Source organism: Gopherus flavomarginatus, chromosome 1 (assembly GCF_025201925.1).
Source record: "Gopherus flavomarginatus isolate rGopFla2 chromosome 1, rGopFla2.mat.asm, whole genome shotgun sequence".
NCBI lineage: Eukaryota > Metazoa > Chordata > Testudines > Testudinidae > Gopherus > Gopherus flavomarginatus.
In genome coordinates, this window is record NC_066617.1 from 117,631,169 (window position 1) to 117,648,350 (window position 17,182).

The 17,182-nt window shown below is 46.2% G+C and overlaps 1 protein-coding gene across 1 annotated transcript in view; it reads right to left on the bottom strand.

Moving 5' to 3' along the window:
* CACNA2D4 (calcium voltage-gated channel auxiliary subunit alpha2delta 4) overlaps nucleotides 1-17,182 on the bottom strand; it is a 163,665-nt gene that overhangs the window by 64,904 nt on the left and 81,579 nt on the right. The window lies entirely within an intron of this gene.

Genomic DNA, 17,182 nt, shown 5'->3' on the forward strand with positions numbered 1-17,182 from the left:
CCATTCTGATAATGGTGGTGAAAGTAGGGGACAGAACCCAAATGCTCCTGTTCTGAAAGAACTAGCCACGAGCAAGTTTGCTGCCCCAAATGCATGAAACACTGGAGTTAAAGGAGAATCTCCAACAGCATTTAACAACATAATATCTGTGCTACATCTCTTAGCAATTCTGATTCCTTCCAGTCCAGGGCAGGGGAACGCATACACACTAGCCAGTTCACTACAATACCCTAAATCTAGAGCTGAGAAAGTAATTCACAGCCAATAATTTGAGTGATCAAGGCTTTTCTTTTCAAAAACGATCAGTGAGCAACATGCAATTTTCTCCAAACTGATTATCCTTTTAAATGGTTTGCCAAATAATTTCTACAGATAATTCCCGATCTGAATATTGCTCATTCTGAGTGTTCAGCATGTGAGCAATGTTGGTGAGTTTTGATCAGAAGTGTAGCTCACAGGATCCATTTCTATCCTTTGCTTAGATGAGTATAATGCTTAGAACTGGGTTTCTGATGACCAAACATTCATCAAGGAGAGGTTACTCACCTTGTGCAGTAACTGAAGTTTGTTGCGATGTGTGTCCCTATTGGTACTCCACTTCTAGTGTGCTCTCACTCCCTGTACCTTTAATCAGAGATTTTTGGTAGTAGTGCCTGTTTGCCTGCATATGCACCCTATGCTTCCTCGGGCCCCCTTCTGAGGCTATATAGGGCTGCACAGGTAAATTGCCCTCAGTTCCTTCTCTACTGTGAAGTTCCCAGGGGAAACTCCAAAGCAGAGGGGAGGAGGGGGGATAGTGTAGCACTGAAAGGACACACATCTTGAAGAACTCCAGTTATTGCACAAGGTGAGTAACCTCTCCTCCTCCTTTGAGTAGCATCCCTGTGCATGCTCTGCTTCAGGAGACTACTGAGCAGTACCCCCAGTTGGAGTGGGAGGCTTCAGAATCAAGTCCAAGACAATGACAACACAGCATTTCCAATACCAGCATCTTATCCAGAAGACTGGAGTACTGCATAATGCTTGGAGAAGGTATGTATGGAAGTGGCCGCCTAACAAATTTCTAGAATAGGGACATTCTTGAGTCATGTCACAGAAGTAGATAGAGATCCTGAGCCAACACCCTAGAAAGAAGCTGTATATCTGAAGACTTATAACACAATATGATACAGTCAGAGATCCACCTGGAAAGTCTCTGGATGGAACTTAAACCTTTGGCTCTATCTGCAATAGCCATGATTGGCCTGGGTGATTTCCTAAATGACTTAACCTTTTATTTAGACAGAACTAACACCGTCTGAACACCCAACGTGTGTAAAATGGCCTTCTGTCTGGACTGATGAGGCTTGGGGGGAAAAAATGGAGGGTGGATAACCTGGTTGATGTGAAACTCAGATGACATCTGGGGTAAAAATTTAGGGTGTGGAAGTAATGAAACTTTGTCCTTGAAAAATATTATAAATGGAAGATCTGTCATAAGAAGCTACTTTTTTCCACTCTTGACCAGAGGTGATAGCCACCAAAAAGAGGTCTTCCAAGATAAATTAATGAGGGAAGATTGAGTCAATGGATCAAAAGGGAGGGCTTATACGGCATTTAAGTACTAAATTCAAATCCTATATGGATGTGGGTTCCTTAGGGGAACAGGTTCCCCAGTCCTCTCAGAAACTTGACAGCTATAGGTTGGATGAAGATTGAGAATCCCACAACCACTAAATGAAAGCCTGTTATAATCACCAAGTAAACCTTAATAGAGCCCATAGGTAACCTTGTATTTTTTAGCTTTAGGAGGTAATCAAGGATGATTGAGAGGGAAAAATGAAAAGGAGGAACACCTTTCTGGACAGCTCACAGGCTGAATCTTTTCCACATGAGGAGGTAAGTGTGTCTCGTGGACTCTTTCCTATTTCAACAATATCAGTTGTACCTCTTTAAAGCAAGTCAGTTCTAGTCCCATGAACCATCAAGGAGCCAGGCTTTGAGGTGAAGTATCTTCAGGCTGAGATGAAGAATATGGCCGGTGTCCTGGGAAAGAAGATGAGGAATGGATGGATCTGATGGCCTGATAGACCACTAGGTGAATCAAGTAAGGATACCATATCTGTCTGGGCCATGTTGGAACTATTAATATAATTCGGGCTTTGTTTGCATTATCTCTTGGTCATTGTGGCAAAGAGATCTATATTTTGAATCTTCCAAGTCCGAAAAATTTGACTGAGAAGCTGAGGATTCAACTCCCATTCATAGTCCTGGAAGAAATGCCTGCTGAGGTTGTCTGCTAGACTGCTCTGTATCCTGGGAGGTAAGCTACTGAAATAAGGATGGAATTGGCTATGCATCAGTTCCAGAACTTTACTGCTTTAACACAAAGAGAAGGGGACTTGGCACCTCCCTATCAGTTGGTATAGAACAAGCAAGCTCTGTTGTCTGTGAGAATCTTTTTGGACTTGTCCTGATTACAGGCAGGAAGTGGATGCAGGCATTCCTGACTACCTTCAGTTTGAGGAGGGTGATGTGTAGTCATATCTCTTGGACAGATCATTTGATGAGGGACTGACATTAACGTGCTTATGATGTGTGTTTTCGGAATATAAACAGTCATGAGCCAGTCCTGCAAGCAAGGAAGGTAGACCCTGGCATATGGCATCACAAAAGTGCAGGCTGCCATGTGTCTGAGTAATTGAAGACAATTTATTGAGGTCTGTAGACTGATGAATCTTTGAGATGAGAATCTGTTAGGGGGAAGATAAGCACAGATATGGCATCTAAGTAGGTTCCTATGAACTCTATTCTTTACACTGGGCTCAAAATGGATTTCTCAAAGTTGAGCTGCAATCTCAGTGCATGGAATAGGTATATCATTGTCTTGATGGTGTCAAAGACCTCATTGTAAGACTGGCCCTTGAGCCAGTCATCAAGGTATGGAAAAATCATTATTCCCCAACATCGGAGGTATGTTGTGACCTTTGGGGCAGACAAAAGGCCAAACAAGAGCACTCAATACTGAAAGTGACTGTGGCCTACTGAAAAGTGCAGGAATAGTTTGTGAGGCAGGTGAATTGTGATATGAAAATAGGCATTCTGAATGAAGGTCAAGGGGTGAAAACCAATCCCCTGATTCAAATGATGGGATTATAGCTGAGAGAGACACCACCCTGAATTTTTGAGACTTGACAAGGTTGTTCAGGAGTCTTGGATCTAAAATCGTTCTCCCCCCTCCATTCTCTTTCAGAACCAGAAAGAAGTTGCAATAAAACCTCTTCCTTCTCTGCTGAATAGGAACTGGTTCTACAGCACCCATTGGTAGAAGAGAGCTGACTTGCTGTAAGGGGTGCTTGTGAGAGGGGTCCTGACGAGGGACGGGGAAAGGTGATAGGTATAGGAGAGGGAGATAAACGCATAGCATACCCGACTTAAAACCTCCAGCACCCTTTGCTTTGTCCCTTGTGATTCTCTCCCATGTGGAAAGGAAGTAGGAGAGTTTCTGAAATGTGGGAGGTGGGGGAAATGGTGTATATGCAGCTTGGTGTTGTAGGATATTTCTGGGTCCTAAACCATCCTGTCAAAAGTGACACTTAAATGATGACGATTGAGGAGCAGGCGCAGAGGGAGCAGGGGTTCACTTCCTGTGAAATCTTGACCTTTTCCTCGGTGGTATCAGGGATCTTGAGAATGACGCAAGACAGGATCTTTGAGCTGTTTGGTATTTTATTAAACCTTTGTTTGTAGGTGTGTAAATCTCAAGAAATTGCAGCATGGCTCTGGAGTCCTTATGGGTACACAGCAAATCATCAGTGGACTCAGCAAACAGTTTGAGGCTATCAAAAGGGAAGGTCCTCAACTGTGTTTTGGACCTCCTTTGGTAATCCAGACAGCTGGAGCCAGGATGCCCTCTGCATGATACTGCTCTAGAGATGGATCGAGTGGCAGTGTTGGTCGCATTCAACAAGGCCTGTAGTGATGTTCTAGCTAACAGATGACCCTTGTTGATAATAGCCTGAGATTGGTCATGCTGATCAGCCAGCAGATGTTCGATAAAGGTAGTGAATTTGGCATAATTTGAGTGAATGTATTTAGCCATGAGAGCTTGATAGTTTGTGATCCTAAACTGAAGAGTCATGGATGAGTAGGTCCTTCTGCCAAACAGATCAAAACATTTTTGGTCCTTATATGGTGTGGCCTTTGCATGATGTCGTCTGCCACATTCATTCACTACCTCCACAACCAGGGAGTTCAGTGTTAGATGGGGGAACAGCAATTCACTCTTTAGTTGGGACATAGTATTTCTTATTGGCCTGTTTACACGTTGGCAGAATCATCACAAAGATCTCCCAGAGGGATTTTGCAGGATCCAATAGGGCCTCATTAATAGGCAGGACAATGTGGGTAGAAGGAGTCCATTAGAGGATGTCCAGGAGCATATGTTGTGACTTCTTGACCTCTTGTAAAGGAACTGGAGGGAATCTGAAATACATTTAATTAACTCTTGAAAGTTTCTGAAGTCATCAGCCACAGTTGATGGAGGAGGCCTAACTGCTTCATCTGGGGAAGATGATGAAATATTGTTTGGGGACTAATCTCTTTATCTGTGCCCTGCCCTCCTGCTCCTCAAAGGATTCTTATGCCTCAGGTAATGGAGGAGGAGCAGATGCAGTAGAGGAGCATCTCCCCCTGTATTCGCCATAAGAGGGCCAGGGGCATGGGAAAATTACTGACGTTATGCAGCCCAAGGATCTTAGTATAGCCATTGGGGCAGTTCAAAAGGAATTGCGGGGTGGCATCTAAGGCTGCTCAAACTTGGTTGGGGAAACACAGGCCTGTCTTTGGTGCAACTCCCCCCTCTTGTCAAAACCATCAGAATGGAAATCCCTTATCTGAGAACCTTGGATTGAAATATTTGAATTGGAGGAAAATATCTCCTCTTCAAGAGGGGAAACCCCAGCACGATCTGAAGGTCTTGGAGAATCAAGTGATAGCAGGGAAAGGTCCCACCTCAGTGACCGTGCTTGTTTCGGTGCTGATAACCTGTTAGTACTTACTAACAAGGGAGACTCCAGCTCCTCCAAAACAAGTAGATCCCTTCAGAATCTGAACTACTGAGGTACCGGGTGGGTTTGAAGAGCAGGGCTCTGTACTGTTGTCAGTACCGAGTGTGTGTGCACTCCAGCAAGTCCGCTTTGATCAAACTAGTTGGTACCAAAGAAGATGCCTTGGGGTGCACCAAAACCATATGAGAGGCATGGTGTACTTCTGGTACCAGGGCCGTCTTAGTGGCTGACTTAGATGTAGATGGCACCAAAGGAGTTGTGGATTCCATTCTCTTAGCAATGGAATGCTTTGATGATGCAATGCCCTGCTTGTGTGGCAGCAAAGGTCTTGGTCCCGAGGCATGCTTGCTGCATTTTTTTTCTGTTGAGCCAGGCACAAGATCAGTACAAAGAGTATATGGAGCCTCAGCCATAGTCAGAGTAGGACACAAAACCTCCACTGCAGTCTTGCTCCGCAGGGACTGAGGTCTTTTTGAGGTGGATTCGGTCTGTGGAGATTGACCTGGTTTTCTGTGGGTCTTTTCTGTGGATTTATCTCAGGTAGACCCAGGTGAACATGCCAAAGTTGACAAGGCACTGTGTTCAGTCAGTGACTGATGTCCGGGTGTGTGTGTCTCCTGCTTTGGATCTGAGGCCAGTGGGAGAGAACGCACCATCATTGAGAGTCTCACTTTTAGCTCTCGATTTTTCTTGCCTTGCCCTTAAAAGCAGTGCAGATGGAGCACTTTTGTGGGGTATGAGGCTCTCCCAAGCAGCAATAAAATGGGAATGCCCGATGCTGACCAGGATGGCCTCCAGGCAGGAGGTGCATTGCTCAAAGCCTGCACAACCTGGCATACCCCAGGGCAACAATATGTAGCAGGGGAAGTTTCCTCAAAGAGGAAAGGAACAGAAGAAAGTCTCCCTAAATTAGATTTAGTGGGGTCCTGTGCGCAAATGACAATTTCCCTTAGTTGCTGTTATGCTATTGCCAAGACAGCAAAAAAATGGTGAAGCAAAATTCTTTGCTAGACTACTTCAAAATACTACATTTAGAGCACAGTTCGCAGAATAAGTTTGCAGAATGCAGAAAGTCTGGATCAATTTGCAACTTGCAACGCTGATTAAATTCGGTCCTGCACGTTGGGGTCCCCCTGTCATTGGGGCCCCTGTGCCACCGCATGGTTTGTTTCATGGTAAATCCACCCTTGATGAAAAATAAACAAAATAACTAAAGAAAAAACAATAAAATAAAGAAGGGTAACTAGGTTAAGAGACTTTGAAAGTCAGCCACTGACTCAGGCTGCGGCGGTTGGGAAGGAACTGAGGGTGATTCACCCGCCCAGCCCTCGATAGCCTCAGAAGGCGACACCAGGAAGCACAGGGCTCATGTGCAGCTGGACAAGCACTACTACCAAAAATCTCCAATTAAAGGCACAAGGGGTGTGAGCATACCTGAAGCGGACCACCCATAGGGATACTACTTGAAGAACTAACCATTACATAATATTCAGTGTGAACACGAAATCATGGCCTAGCTTGGGAGGCTGTGTAGGGGAGTAGAGGACCATAAGATGCCTCCTTTCTCCCCTTTGTGGGTTTCCCGGACTGTTGGTAGCTGTGTGGGACAGAGAGAACAATTGGCACAGGCCTGGTAGACTTTTCCTGTATGTGGGCAGGAAGTGATTGGGAGTGGACAGAGTCTTGGCTCCACCCCTTAATGTAGCTGGGCTGGTGCCAGGTATCGGGCTGGTGGAAAGTACTTCACCAGCGAGCAAGGGGAAAAACGGAAGGCATCGAGCGTGTGAAGGGGAAAGTCAAAATCAGCCTTCTGGGCTGCTCCCGGGGAAGTGCAGCAACACACCGCCCCATGCTTAGGCAAACCACAATTTAGCCCTGAACATTTGCTTTTTCCACGTACATACCTGGGAATCAGCTTGTTTGCTACAACAGTTGCAGAAAGTGAACACACAAAGGATAAAAACGTGAACAATTCAGGTTTTTATCTGAGTAAATATTCACGGAAGAAGCACTGAGATCTTTACTCAACTCTGCATAAAGCTCTGGGGAAATATCCAGAGTAACAATAATGCTTTACATTTCTATAGCTCTCTGGGGCTTTGTGAACATTAATGAATCTAGCCTCATATGTCAGGTAAGTATTCATGATTACTCCTTAAAGATAGGCAAACTCTGCCTGGTCTCTGCTGGTTTAAATCTCTCCTTGGTCTCAGTGCCTTTGATTTTTCACTTCACTTTATCCTGCTCACACTCTCATTTTTCTTTTCTTAGTAACGGATCATCCCTTTCTGTGACTCCCTCTCTGACCAGCTGCTCTTTAGATTCTCTCTTCTCTGATCTCCTCCACTGTCACTTCTCAACTGCAGCACAGTATTCCAGCCCCCACATCCCATCTGCCTTTTAAAGGGTTTATCAAAAGCAGGGGGCTTCTTTCTTCACAGCTCTTTTACTTTACAAAATCCAGGTCAGTTGAGAGAGAGGATTCGGATGCAGTGGTGGCTAACCTGGGGCCCGTGTATCAGAGGGGTAGCCGTGTTAGTCTGGATCTGCAAAAGCAGCAAAGAATCCGGTGGCACCTTATAGACTAACAGATGTTTTGAAGCATGAGCTTTTGTGGGTGAATACCCACTTCGTCAGATGCATGTAGTGGAAATTTCCAGAGGCAGGTATATATATGCAGGCAAGCTAGAGATAATGAGGTTAGTTCAATCAGGGAGGATGAGGCCCTGTTCTAGCAGTTGAGGTGCGAAAGCCAAGGGAGGAGAAACTGGTTCTATAGTTGGCAAGCCATTCACTGTCTTTGTTTAATCCTGAGCTGATGGTGTCAAATTTGCAGATGAACTGAAGCTCACCAGTTTCTCTTCGAAGTCTGGTCCTGAAGTTTTTTTGCTGCAGGATGGCCACTTTAAGGTCTGTGTGTGCTTGGGGCGGCATGCCGAGGGGGGCCCTCTGCTGGCACGCCTGCGGGAGGTTCACCGGAGCCACGGAACCGGCGAGTGGCAGAGCGCCCCCCGCGGCGTGCCACTGTGCTTGGGGCGGCGAAATGGCTAGAGCCAGCCCTGCCTGTGAGACTCTAAATTGTGGCCCTCAGCTGTGTCACAAACGAAAGTGTATTTGATCATGAATGGAAATGTTTGAATCAGCACTACAGGGAGGTGGTGCAAGCCCCTGCCTCCTACTGCTTCTCCCGCAGCCCCAGGCACAGCTCTGATGTTAGCAAGGGGGTGCTTTGAGCAGCTTGAGATTCCTTCCCTGCTGCAGCTGCTCAGCAGCTCCCCTGCTGGCTGCCTGCTGCATAGAGCAGCCACTGCTGCTGCAATCGCTGGCTTCCTTGCGAGGCTGTGAGGGGCCAGGGAAAGCAGAGCAGGCACTTGACTGGCTCTGCCTGAAGCTAGGGAGCAAAGTACAGCCCACCTCTTCCACACGTAGCCACCTGGAGTAGCTTAGGCTAGGCAAAAAGAAGAAGTTACGAACCAGCAATGAGTTAGAGCTCCCGAATTCTCTGCCCCAGCCCTGGTACCGGTTAGAGCAGGTGAGAGCTAACTGTGGCCCCCCAAAGCAACTATCCACCACCAGGTAATACTTGGAGTGCAGTGCGCGCCAGTCACTATACACCTCTGCCCCCAACAGGCACCGTGCCCCAGAGACTATGAGAAGGGAGGTGTAGGAGCTGGCTATGCGAGCTGGGGACTCTCCTACACTGAAGGAATCCTCAGCTGGGCATCTGTGGGAAATTTCTTCATTCATCACTTGGACAGTGCAAAGAGGGGGGGAGACAATTTCTTCAAGAATATTGATTGTAACCCCTTGTCCTTTTTAAAAATATTAAAAGTTTGGACATCACCAACTTAGGGTAATGCTCAGAGCCACAGGGGTCTTTCTCACACACTCACTTCTTCCAGTGCCAAAACATCATATGAAGACATACAGCAACTGGATTCCACCCTGTATGTGAGAATGAAATTTTCACCTTCAGAAGCTATTTCCTGGAGAGCTCAGGGAGTTGGAAGCTGCAAGGGCCCTGCAGTCTGATTCCATCAACTCCTGGGGTAGCCTCAGATTTGTCACACTGACCCTCCATCCCTACTGAGTAGAAAGGTGGAACCTATCTGAAATGCAGCTCCTTTAACTATGCTGAACAATTCCACAACCCGAATTCATGTGCAAAAATATGTACCCTTCATCATCAGCCTTGTCTCAAAACACACAGGCAGCTTCTGAGACTTATAGTTACCATTTGGGATCAGCGTTTTCTCAGCAAGTAAGTGACCGCTCTCCTTTACAGATGCATGATGCATGTGAGCTAACACACTGTAAGCCGTAGATCAGGTTCGCTTGCATTAGAGTGTGGTCCTGGCATGGACAATATCATACCTTCAATGTCCTCTGAAAGTCTGAGAGTATGTTGTGGGAGGGCTGGAGGGTTGGGAATAGAGTGAGGTCACACGGTGACATAATGTATTGGCTTTTCATCTATGCTGAGAACTGGTTCAAATTCTGCTTGGGCATGAGTGTAATGCCACCTGCCTGGCAATGTGCAAGTTTTCACGTAGCCCCTAAATGTGAGGGAATGCCTGTCTCTGTCTACCACTGACCAGAGGCAGCTAATCACTAGAAATTCGTCACAAACAGGCCTTCTAAACACTCACAGACCAGCCACCAAACTTGAACATGCACAGACTGTATGCTGCGCACCCTCTAACCCCATGGATACATGCGCGCGCACACAAATATGTACATGTGCAGACACAGACACACATGCACATATGCATGGTCATATGGACACCAGTGCATTTATGCAAGTGCATGTGTAGACACAGAGTGCATGTATGTATGTCTACACTCTGCAGTGCATACATACATGTGACCACCGCCCCCGCCAGACCCACACCCCTCAGTGCACACATGCACGCACTCACCAGGCACACTCAATGCATTGTTACATCCCCCCACCCCAGGTACACAAACAGACAACAGTCATATACCATGCACCTCTGCCCCCATGTCCATAAACACATAATATGCTCACACGTGCTCAGGTAGTGTCATGCATACACATACATTCCTAGCTCCTGCAGTTACGCACGAGTTAATGCAAGTTGGGAACGGAAAGGAAATTAAAAGTGAAAAGTTGAAAGCCCAACACATGATTCTTCTCCCAGCACATCTGTGACTCCTGGAGCGCGAGAGTAATTGTCTGCAATGAGTCAGACCAACGGCACAAGGAAATGGTTGCCATAGCAACCCCCTCACTGCTCTAATTCAGCTTGGAATCAAAATGATATCAAATAATTTGCAAGCAAAGGGAATGTGGCAAAGTCACCGGGTGCCAATCTCAAAAGTCCAGCTGTATGTGAGCCTCTCCTGAGCCAATGTCAAAGGCTCCTTTCCCTTCAAGCACGGCTGCAACAGCAATCAGAAGAGCCAGAAAGAGGAGTTGTTTGATGGGTAACCCTTGGCCCGGCAAGCTTTGCTGTGCGCAAGGAAGAACCAGCTCCTGGGTTTGAGTCCCACACGGGAACGGGCTTCAAACCAATGGACAGGGAGGTGGGAGGGGCAGATTTCCCAGGGAAATACCTCTCCCAGTTTCTAAATGAAAAGCCCATCTCATGTCTACCAGCCAGCCTGTCCCTTAGAAAAAACTTGCCCTGAAGGTGGATCATCTGAATGGATGGATGCTGCACAGATATTGAGCCTCAGTGTCAGGGTTATTTCTCTGTTATGCAGAGAATCTGGCATATGAGGCTAGATTCATTAATGTTCACAAAGCCCCAGAGAGCTATAGCAATGTAAAGCATTATTGTTACTCTGTTCTGCACAGCCTTGCACTCTGATTTACATAAATGCGTGCTCCCCCCACAGAATAAGTGGTGCAATGTGTAAATCTCTGCTCAAACTGGCTGAGGGGGTCTGACTGCTAGCATTAAATATTGCCTACTGCAATAGTGACCAGTGGCCCTGGTCAGGATCAACACCTCATTGTGCTAGGTGCTAGAATACTGCTGTACAAACACATAGGGAGACAGTCGCTGCCCTGAAGAGCTTACAAAAGAGAACAAATGGCTAACGGGAGGAGGAAAAGAAAACAACAGACATACAAGCACAGCCGCCAGCATGATAACAGGGTTGTTTTTTTGGGGGGTGAGGTGGGGTGGGGTGGGGGGGGAGGATTGGTCTTTGTTGCTAACATAAATGGCCCATACTTTATTATTAGATCCTGGGCCCAGCTGCTGCGTTCTCTATTTTTATTGCTTACTTTATTCAGCTGAGCCTAATGTGCCTTGGTTGGTATTTGAACTCTTCTTAGGCGTGGTTGTACCACAGCACGGAGCCATCCTAGTCATGGACCAGGACCCCCCTTGTGCTAGGGCCTGTACAAACACAGGCCAAAAGGATGGGTCCAGCCCCACAAGGGGCTAACAATCTAAACATAAGACGAAGCAGCAGATGGCTACAGACTGATAGGTGATTACAAGGACACAATGAGGCAATACTGGGCAGCATGCTCAACAGTGGCATTTGCACACCAGCATCCCCAGGGCTGCTGAGGGCTAGGACATAGTAGACTCCAAAAGGCTGTTCTGCCATCTGGGGATTGCTGGAGTGCAGCAGTGTTCTAGCCCCACCCTTTCCCCCACTAAATGCCCTTCCCAGGCCCAACTGCTCACTTCCAGGGCACTGCCCTTCTCGAGGCTATGGAACCACTGCCCAATACAATGAAGTGCTGTTTTCCCTGCTCTGAAGTTGACTGTGGAAGGAGGAGAGGTTTGAGAAGCTGCTCAGGGATTGGGGGGTGGGTGGGCAGGAGGGAGTGCCATAAAGATGGAGGCAGCAGATATAGCAACAGCAGGTGACGGGCAGGGAGTGAGTTGCCCTTTCCCTTCTCTGCCCAAGATACCCAGGGAGCCTACTGCTTTCTCTGCCAATGGAGCGCAATCCACCCGGCACACCAGGCTGCCTTACATCCAGGGAACACCCCACCAGTGCAGAGAAGTCCCTGCCCTAGAGCAGAGATGTCACATACTGCAGCTGACGATGACTGGGGGTGGGGGGCAGGGTAGGACGCCCCTTTAGAATACCACAGTATTTATTTGTAAGAACTGGTCTATACATGATTTTTTGTATCACTATAACTATGTCAGTTTCTGAACCAATATAACTGAAGTGGTGCAACCCCCTAGTGTGGGTGCAGTTATTTCAGTAGAAAGGTGCTTATGTCACTAGCGCTTGCTCCTATAAGTTTAAGCCTCTTTATACCAGTATAACTGCATCCACACTAGACAGTTGTATTGCTTTAACAATACTGGTTTCTAAACCAGCATCACTATAGTGACCGGCCCTGAGTGATGCCACAGCAACAGAATGGCTGATAAAGTCACCTGCACCTCATCTCCCTGCCAACGGGTAATACATATCATACAGTCAAAAGTGAGGGTGGAGAGAAAGACTTTAAAGTGGCAAGCAACCACTTTTCAAATGAAAGGCTTCCCACGCCTGTCTTTATGCCTTAAGATAGATTTCAACTGGTGGCCTAGAGGTGAAAGATTTTTTTATCCTGCTATCAATCTCCCAGACCAGTCAGCTTCAAACACCTTTTGAAAATCTTACTAAGCACTTTTGAAAAGCTGGCCCCAGGGATGAGCCTCAGGTCTCCTTCTGTATAATGTGGGAGAAGGAAGGATTATGCTCCCCTTTTGTCTGCCTTCTCTCTTAAGATTGTGAGTGCTTGGGGTCAGGGACTGTCTCTTACTACATCGACTGCAGTACCAGTTTTGGCCTGGTCCATAGGCACAAGTGTAATGCAAACATTAAATGATAGTTCTGAATTTAAACAGAGAGGAAGATTACAAGATGACGTCAAACAAACTATACCCTTAGCACCTGAATCCCTATTTTGATGCCCTGTCAGTTCTGTGGGGCAGCCTAGGACTTTCCTTCAGGTCCCAAAGCTTTGCAGGTCCCAGCTTAGCTCCCATCCTTGACCCATGGCAACAACAGTAAGGAGCTCTTGAAAAGGAGCTCTTATTTGTTCATGCTGTGAATGGCAATCAGATGCCAGCCAAACAACGCACTTGAGGAGGTTATGCAGTGAAAGAAATGTTACAGGCAGCCCAGGGAGACAGCTAAACTCCTGCTCAGCCTCCAGCAGTTGCATTGGGACTCTTTATGTCAGCAGCTGCAATGTGACTGCAGTGGCTTCCCCCCGAGAAGGCTAAAGCCCCAGGTTACTGAGTCACATGGGAGAACACTTGACACATGTTATTTAAAGCAGAGTTAGGAAGGGTTCAATTACAATTATTTCTAGTGAAGTTAGTGCTAGAGAGTGGTACTGGATTGACATCCCCAGAGACTACCTCCCTTCTTATTAATTATAATTAATATCCTGGCCCTTAGTTAATATTTGCACAATGCATTGAAACTGCAAAGTGCAATATATCTGGTAGGTATTTTTAACTCACGAAAACAAGTACAGCACAGGCAGTAGCAGTACAAGCTTCTCCTACACTGCTCCCCATCTATGACTGATTCTGGGTCCTGGCTGGCCCCTAGTTTCAAAGGGCCCTAAACTGGCCAGAACTGGCCACCTGGGACTACCTTTTGGAGCTGGGTGAGACCCCCAGGGGCCTAGAGCCAGAAAATAGTTTTATGCTGCTCCCCCTCACAGCACCTGGTGTGGGGTATGGCCAGCAGCAGGAAAGAGGCATCTTGGCCAGAGCACATTGCACTTTATCTATTCTGATCCATAGAAGGCCACTGCAGTACAGCATAATTTAGAGCAGTCCCAGGGCTGCTCTAGTTTACATATCTGGAATCCAAGCGCTGCAAAGAAGATGCTGAGTCATCTTTGCCCCCACCCATCTCAGTTCCTGCGCTGAGCCCAGCTTGACTAATGAGTCTTCACTCTGACCTGGAGGCAGCACCTCTAGGTTTCAGAGAATAGTTCAGTCTTTAGCCCATTCTGTCCTGGGCCTTATTATTGACCCGAGCTGACAATGTCAGGCTTTCACATATGATGACCAACCCCTGCCCTGGCCCTCCAGTCCCCCTGTTTCCTGTTCCTAATTATTTTATAATTCTCTGACAGAATCCAGGTTTATGACACCTTGTTTGTTTGATTTTGAGGGTTTGCCTTTCACAGCATCGAGGGGAGTGAAACTCAGCTGCCAGAACAAAGGGGACACAGCTCTTTAGGTATTTGGAGCTTCCAACAGGAAGAGGTGCTGTGAGGGCTTGCTCCTTGCAGGCCCTGTTATAAATCCCAGACATGAGTTTATCACTGCATGTGTTATGGATATTTTGGAATGCACTGGATCTCCTCAAGCATCAGCAAGTCAAGCACATGACAGTTACAGCCACTGGCAGGATGACAGGTCATTTCATAGGTGACACTTTTTAAAATAGCATTTTAAAAAACCCTCCAAGCCTGTTTATATGATTCTGTCATAACTTGTCCAATAACTACAAACTCATTCCATTATAGGGTATACTGGGAACAGTGCAAACTCTGAATAAGAAGAATGAAAGACATTATATATGTGTAAGATCCTAAAGTGGTTGCAAATGTAGGCTCCAGTCCAACAATTAGCTCCATACAGGCAGACCCATATACCCGCAGTGAAGTCAATGGGGCTATGCACGGGTGCGGGGACAGCCTATGTGGATCCTTTGGGGCCTGCATAGAGAAATTACTTTGCACATCACTGTTGAGCTGCCACCTCTCGGGTGAAATATGGCAACTCTTCAACAATGAGCTACAAAACAGGTAGAGAAGAATACCTGAGTCACTGGAAAGTACGGAGCGGATTTAAAGGCATTACCCACCTGGAACTGGCCATGTCTTCCAAACATGTTTACCTATTACAAGAATCATGGTATCTTTAAGGAACACACATGATCAGGATGTCATGTTTATGTCTCAGTTGAAAACACTGTGATCCAGATGTTCAAAGGTACTTAAGCTCCTTACTTCCACTGAGCTGAGGAGCTGGGCCCATGTTCCTAAATACACCTCAATGCTGCACTCAGAGTGAATACCTCTGGACATCTGTGGGTACTTTAGTCTCTCTGCCGTTTTATTCTCAGTTGGGAATGCTAGCCACAGTGTCAGCTGATGGCAGTTTTTATGGTAATGTCTGTGCTGAGAACCATCAACTTATTTCACAGCAATCTCTGAACAGCCTTGAGTTGGTAATAATTTTAAGATTACTTATGACCTAGATTGGATTTGAAATGGTGGTTTAGAGGTGAAAGAATCCATATTATATTATCACTCTCCTGGGAAGTCAGTTGCTCCTCAACGGCCAACAACACTTTGAAAGGTTTTATTTTCCCTTCAATTTCAGTGGGACATGGTAATACCAGTCTATAAAATATTTAAGAATGACAGCATATGTTGCTCTGGTAGGAGAGTAGCATTATATGTAAAAGAAAGCATACAGAGTCAAATATGGTAAACATTTTAAATGAAAAACTGTATCATAGAATCTCTGTGAATAGAAATTCCATTTGAATAAAAAGGATATAGCAGTAGGGATATACTACCAACCACCAAACCAAGATGGTGACAGTGACCGTGCAATGCTAATGGAGGTTAGAGAGGCTACAAGAGCAGAACGCGTACATAGGCGGCAAGATATATGGGCCCGTGGTGCCCATGCTCCACCAATATTTAGGAACATGGACCTGGCTCCACCAATGTTTGGGATTACCGTGCTTTGGGGCCCCCCATGCTTTAGGGTGATGTGGGATCCAGGGTGGCCTGGGAGGTTAGCGGGGGGCCTGGTGCCAGCAGCAGCGAGTGACCCAGTTCCAGTCCACTCTGCTACAGGCTGCCACGCTGGTTCCCGGTGTCGTTCAGGGGATGGTGCGGGGAAGAAAGAAAGAGGTGGGGTGGGGGCGGGGGCTTGAGGGAAGGGGTGGAATGGGGGCAGGGCCTGGGGCAAAGAAGGGGGTTGTCCCAGGCCCTACATCTTCCTAGGGATGGCCCTGCATGCATAATATCTTGTTGTTATGTCCACAACAGTTAAGCTTGTGTTCCCATTCTGGCTATAGTCCCCAGATATCTGCCATCTGCAAGAACTGGAAGATAGGATTTGATAAAATGCCGTCTTCTTGCTCCACTGCTACCAATGTCAGTTTGAGATATTACTATTCAAGGCTAGGCATATACACTCCTGCAACAGTACTCTTCAGTGTGATGAAAAGGCGTGTCTTTCCACCTAGCAATAAGGCCATTCTTATCCTGATTTCTAAGAAATTAACTATTGTAACAGAACAATTTGAAAATCCTTTCAGGATACATGTGCATAATATATAAATCAAGTAACTTGGATATTCAGCAGTTTCTTAACAGACTTGCCTCCTGTTCTTTTATTCCTCTGGTGCTGAGTCATCTGCATTTGCAAACATGACTCTCTCCTAAATTGAAGTTCTAACTCCAAGATGGCTGGCTCAAACACCCAAATGTCCACTTTCCTTAGTTTCTGCAACAAAAAACTCAACTTCCAGGGCTAGCCTCAACCTCAGCTACCTCCACTAACAGATTTCCAAAGGGTTGCTTTGGTTATACTCAATGCTCCTTTCCAGGATATTTTGCTCCCTCTGGAAATACCCAATGGTCCCCACATCATGTTATTGTTTCCAAGCCTTCCTGACTAAGCCATAAACATTCATTGCGCTGAAATGTGGGATTTTTTTTTAAATTAGGTTCCATAAAAATGTTTGTAAAATGATGAGTGTATGCATTAGCCTGTTCTAACAATTCATTGGCCAGCAGAGCAGTAGTGGGAAGTAAGTTGCATCATGCAAATAGCTCCATAACATACTTCCCCCTGGAGTAAAGGGGAACCATAGAAGGAGAGTGAACCTCCCAATCACAGTTTTTTCCCCAAGGGTCCTTCTGGTGTGAGGCAGCTATACACTGTCCCTTACCCAGAGCTGAGAGCAAATGTTCAGTCTATCCCTTATGGGGCATATTATTACCAACACAGCTCCCAAGAAATATGTAATTAATATTAACTACTATCTCTAGTAAATCAGATAATATTGGCAAAATTAGAACACATGTATACCTGATCATTGATCCTAATTCTTAGGCCTCCAAGCAATGGTTTCATATGAGTATAATCTTATTA